Here is a 6,000-nt window from a genome sequence, read left to right on the forward strand (position 1 = left end):
ACGGGGTTGTTCCACAACAGATCACCACACCTTTGCAACATCTGTGCAACTGACTCTCAAATTTTAGGATAAAATACATACATACAACAGAAATCAATCCATTTGAGTCATGCAATTCAAATTGGGTCTTGTAGACCCCCAAATTTGAAGCCATCTGGACTAAAGTCACTTCTGGAGCCCCTGCGGGATTGGGGCCCTGCAGCTTAAGCTTTGTTACTTTCATAATAGAACCGCCCTTGCCTGCTACACCTGGTGAGTTGAAACGGAGGCAGAATAAAAGAAGGATTTGTTATAACACCTTCCGAGTGATTCATATAAGTTGCAATTTGTAGGCATGTGTATGGGCATGTAGGATTTTTTTATATAAGGGAAGATAAAGTTACGTGATGTGGTGTGGATTGCACAAATACCTGCTTGTGCAACGGAACCTCTCCTTCCTCTCCTTCCCTTGCAGCCTCCCTGCACCTATTAAATCTGCTCCAGAGGGTTTGGGGACCCTTTAGAGTAGATTTCTGGGGTGCATTTGGAAAGAAGAGGAGGAAAATTCCTGTTGTGCAAACGGATCTGGTTTGAATGGTGTTGGATGCAACTCTGGGTGCATGTGTTGTGGGTGAGTTACAACTTCCAGGAGCTGCAAATAATGAAATGAACTCAAATGACATTTTTCTGGGGTCAACCAGCATCAGTGGCGTAGCGTGGGGGGTGCAGGGGGGGCCGGCTGCACCGGGCGCAACATCTGGGGGTTAGGGTTAGGGGGCGCAAATCCATGGGCTAGGGGGCACAAATCCACAGGTTAGGGGGCGCAAATTACTTGCCTTGCCCCGGGTGCTGACAACCCACGCTACGCCACTGACCAGCATTCCCTTTGATCTAAATGATCCCCACCCCCAACTACCTTTTATGACATAGTGTTTAAAATAAAGCAACCTTCCATTTTCAAAGGAAAATGGGAAGCACAAAAATTCTTCTTAAATTTAACTGACTAAAATGATTTACAGAACTAAAGATCGACTCCTAGCAATTAGTTTGGCTGAGACTGGCCAAGTGAGAAAAACAAAACGAAACATTGCACGCTCTCTCCATCTCCATCACGAGGATATGGCCTTTACAAAGGCAAACTGCAAGTCTGGCTGTTGGGAAAACAAAATCCTTGTGGGTTCCACCATTTGGAGGAAAAACCAGTACCGCAGACCCACTGTAGTTCAAGGTACCGGTACATATGGTGGTTCACAGTGCCATGTGAAGGGCAGCAGAATGTGCCACAGCTGCCTAGGCAATCTGCTTCCTTCCCTGCCCCAAATCTACAATTCCCAAGTAGCAATGCAAGAATTCTAAAAAGGGGCCATTGAAAATTTTATATTTATTCATTTATTTAAGTGAGGAAGGGATATTTTTAAGGCTCCTGGATTACAACTGCAACTGAAAAGCCGGTTGCAGTTTGGAATGAGGGAAACTCACAAGCGTTTCATTTTTCATTACTGGGTCAGTCCATGATGAGAAACAGCGCAGTGAGGCAATGAAGCAATTCTTATGGGAACGCTGCCTTTTGCAACCCTGTTGATAAAACCAGAGAAAGCTGAGGGAGGCACAGATTGATGCATTATAGAATGCAGTGATGTAATCACCTAACTCTATGATAAATACACTTTACCTGGCATGGGTGGGTAGTTAACACATTGCTGCAAGTTAAAGCCTGCTTTAAAAAACCGGGATCTTGCAACAATGCCAGTTTCTAGAGGAGGCAGTTACCATGAGATAGCTATGCCCTGTGAAGATTGAAAGGAAGCTTAAGTATTTAGGTGAATGGTTAACAGCAACTAATATAAATCTGGGTAAAGATAATTATTTAAAAACCTGGGAAGATATTAAAGGAAATTTGGAAAAGAATGAATCTTTCACTGTTAGGTAGAGTGTCAACTACAAAAAATAATGTATTACCTAGAATGTTATTTTTGTTTCAATCAGTTCTGGTGATCGGCAAGACAGATTCTTTCAATGCATGGCAAAAAGATATTTCCAAATATATTTGGCAAGGGGAGAAAATGAGAATAAAATATTAAATATTGATAGATGCAAAAGAGACAGAAGGTTTCTCCCTGCCAGATATAAGATTATATTATGAAGCACCTGGTCTTTGTTGGTTGAAGGAATGGATGACCTTGGAGAATTCACATATTTTTGATTTAGAAGGTCATTATAATATTTTCGGTTGGCACGCTTATTTATGGCATGAAAAGGTGAAAGTACATAAAGGATTTACAAATCATATAATTAGGAAAAATCTGTATAGAGTATGGGATAAATACAATAATCTATTAGAGGCCGAAACACCACTTTGACTCTCACCATTGGAAGCCATAGTGGTAAAGAAGAAGAATATGACAGAAAGTTGGACCACTTATAGATATTTATTAAAACAAGAGTGGGGGAGTATCAATTAAAAGAAATTAAGAATTTATCAGGAAAATTAACAACATGCATACAATATCATCATTTGAATGAAATATTTAAGAGAGATAGGATATGAGAGTTTGGGAAACAAACATCACAATTGGAGAGAACTCTGTTGGAATGTAATGTAATGTAAAAGTGCTGTCTAAAATGTATAAGATACTGTAAAATCCTCAGTAATACATTGGGCAATAGATATTTGCTATACTATAGATATGGAAGTATCGCATGTGGTGATCTTATAGTAAGCTTAAAACTTATTGGGAAATGATATATAATGTATTGAAAAAGCTATTTGTTAAAAACCCATAAACTTTCCTTTTGGGAATGATAGGGGCAGAACTACCCAAACTGTATAGAAATTTATTCATGCATGTCACTGCAGTGGCAAGAATGTTATTTGCCAAAAAAATGGAAAGAAGAAGTCCCAACGAAAGACGATTAGATACAAAAACTTATGAAATATGCAGAAATGGTGAAACCTACCTGTGAAAAAAGAAATCAAGCTGACAAACTTTTTATAAAAAGAATGGGAATGGTTTATTGAATATTTACAAACAAACTGCAAACAGATAAGAAGATTGGCAGGATTATGGTAATAACCTGCAGTTTTATTAGAGTATACATTTAAAGTAGATGAATAAATGATTAAGTTAAGTTAATTTGGAATATGCAAAAAAGATATAAAATAAATAAATTTAAGGAACTGCAGAAAAAGGGGGAAGAAAGTTGAGTTTCGAAATGTTAAAATGATTGTAAAATTATTGAAATGTATAAAATTGAAAATCACAAATAAACATTAAAAAAGAGAGTTCTGGGCACCTCACTTTAAGAAGGATATTGATAATCTGGAATGGGTGCAGAAGCAGGCACCGAAATGATCAAGGGCGGGGAAAAAGATGGTGAACAGCACTTAGTCAGCGTGAGTGTGAGCTCCCTGATTTATCTTTTAAGATTGTTTTAATGAGTATAGAAACCTATTAACTTTTAACTTTAGTTTTTAGTTTTTTAGTTTTAGTTTTAAACTAGTAAGTAGGAGGACGCCTCCTTCTATCGGGGAGACAACCATCGACCTTGAAACTGGGGCGGCTGCATGAAGAGAGAAATGACTAAGCAATTATACAGCCCTGCCTGTGGGAGAGGAACTGGGAAACGTACCAGAGATTCCAGAGATTTAGACGACACAGAGGAACTGAGATGCCTGCCTCTTGCTGAACAAACAAAAATTAGTGAATCTGAAAGTACAAAGGACATTTTTAATATTCCGGTTTCAAACTCTTTCACACTGCTAGCAGAGATGAATGACGAGGAAACCATTGTGAAAGAACCTCTTGATAACCTGCCTACCAAACCTTCAAGCAATAATAATACTGGTATCCACTCGAATGACTGCACTAGAGCCCGTGAAAGCTGCATTGATGAGATACTATTTGAACACTCGATTACTCTAGACCTAGTTGCTAAAACAGTGGACTATATCTTTAAATACATAAAAGACATCCGAGGATCCTTGGAGAAGATTATCTCGCTTATATCCCTAACAGGTAAAAACAGTTCCCCTGATGTACCACCTGAGATGAAGCCCATACAAATGCCCAGAGCACCCGTTTTACCTCATACCTCCTGTATAATTCCTCAAGTTGCTGGCAATCAGAAAAGCGAGCCAAGTGAGCAAAATAAGAAGGAACAACACTTTGCACCTCCTCACAAACTGCTGCTGCAAGCTACCAAAATCTGCCTAACGGTTTGCCTCTTTAGAGGCAAGGTGATAAACTGGCACTATAAGAGTGATATAAGGAGACACCTAGCGGAGCTTCTGAGGGTAATCCCTAGCTCTATTGACCTGAAGCATACTGACCATATTAGCAGCAGACCTCAGAGGCAGAGAGTGCTGCTCTCCTTTAAAACCAAAAAGCTCCCTGCACTTATTATGTCCTCAAGAAGCCTTCTAATTAACTATGGAATCCTTGCTACAAGAGTCTTTACCAATACCAAGATCGGCCCCCTCTTACCAAACTGCTTGTTCAAAAAGAAAGCAGACAAGTCTGAGGGTCCGCCAATTGCCACGACCCCAACTCCCCTGGCAGCAGATCTAATCAGCTGGATTGACGCCCCCCTGCCTCCACTGACAAAGGCTATACATCTGGAGAATTCTACGGAGCGTGAGTTACTTCTATCCTTCTCCCAATTGCCAAAACTGGAGCGAACAGAGATAACGGACAGATTGGACGAGTTGCTACTCTGTCTCCGTAACGCAGAAGATCATGCTCATGTAAATAAGATGAATTCCTCACCAATTGTAGATCAGTCTACACAAGCCCAAGTGGTACCTGTTTTAACGACCTTTGATCTGCAACCTGGCTGTACACGGCCTCGGGATGTCAAGCCCGGGCAGGATACAGTGGAAGATTCGACAACCCTCTGGTCAAACTCGGAAGCTGTGGCAAGACTGAATGCTCTTTTGGAGGCAAACCGAAAAGGATGCCTCCCACCTGCCTTACACTGCATGTTCTCTACAGCAACCGCAGATCCAAAAGGCCCACCCCCCTCAATCTTAGAGCATACTTTAAATGCAGAGTCTATGGACCTGTCGTTATGTGATACTCCCGTGCACCAGAATCCATTCCTGCAGCTACCAATAATTAAGCCTCAATCCATGGCTGCTGCTGCGGTAAGTGGTGCTCGGAAATTGCCTGGTAAGCAAGCTACAATTACTTCCTTCTTCCAGCCTATTGCCCCCCCCTCGCCGCATGCATTCCCAGGTGGATTCTGCCATGCTGGTTCCGCAAGGCCCAGCATGACTTGAAGGGGTGACCAGGAGATTACTTACTTTCTTGTCCTGGAATGTAGCTGGCATTAAACCTAAGCTGATGGATCCACCCTTTGTCGCCTACATAAAAGGCAGTCGTATTCTTTTGCTGCAAGAGACCTGGGCTTGTGAGGGCTTCTCCTTATCAGGGTATAAGGGCTTCTACCTGAATGCACAACAGAACTCACTATCACCTGGTAGACCACAAGGTGGGTTGGCTACCTTAGTTTCTTTGGCCTTAAATCTGCAGGTGGAACAAATCGACATCCAGTCGTCATCCATGCTGGGTATAAAGCTACAAACAGCGGAGGAAGTGTTCGTGGTGATTAATGTTTATTTGCACCCAACCTATAAGAAAAACCTGGTGGACCAAAGATGGAGGGGAATTCAACTGACTCTTGAAACTCTCCTAGAGAAATATCCTGAAGCCACCTTCCTAGTTGCAGGAGATTTCAACGGCCGATTGTCTCACTCTGATAAATCATTATTTGCTAAATATAATAAATATCCCTCACTACCCATTTTAACCTCAGACCTTTTACCCAGGAACTTTAAAGACAGTGTTGCTACATACGCAGGTTTTAAATGTAGACAAACTTTGATGGCTCTTAATTTTCACCTTCTAAACGGAGCTCTCAGTTCTGATTACCCTGCCGAATTTACTTTCTGGTCAGGCTCCCGAGCCTCTACCATAGACTTTATTTGGACATCAGTAGACCTAATTCCCAAAATTTCCAACT

This window comes from Podarcis filfolensis, assembly GCF_964270895.1.
Source record: "Podarcis filfolensis genome assembly, chromosome: 1".
Lineage (NCBI taxonomy): Eukaryota > Metazoa > Chordata > Lepidosauria > Squamata > Lacertidae > Podarcis > Podarcis filfolensis.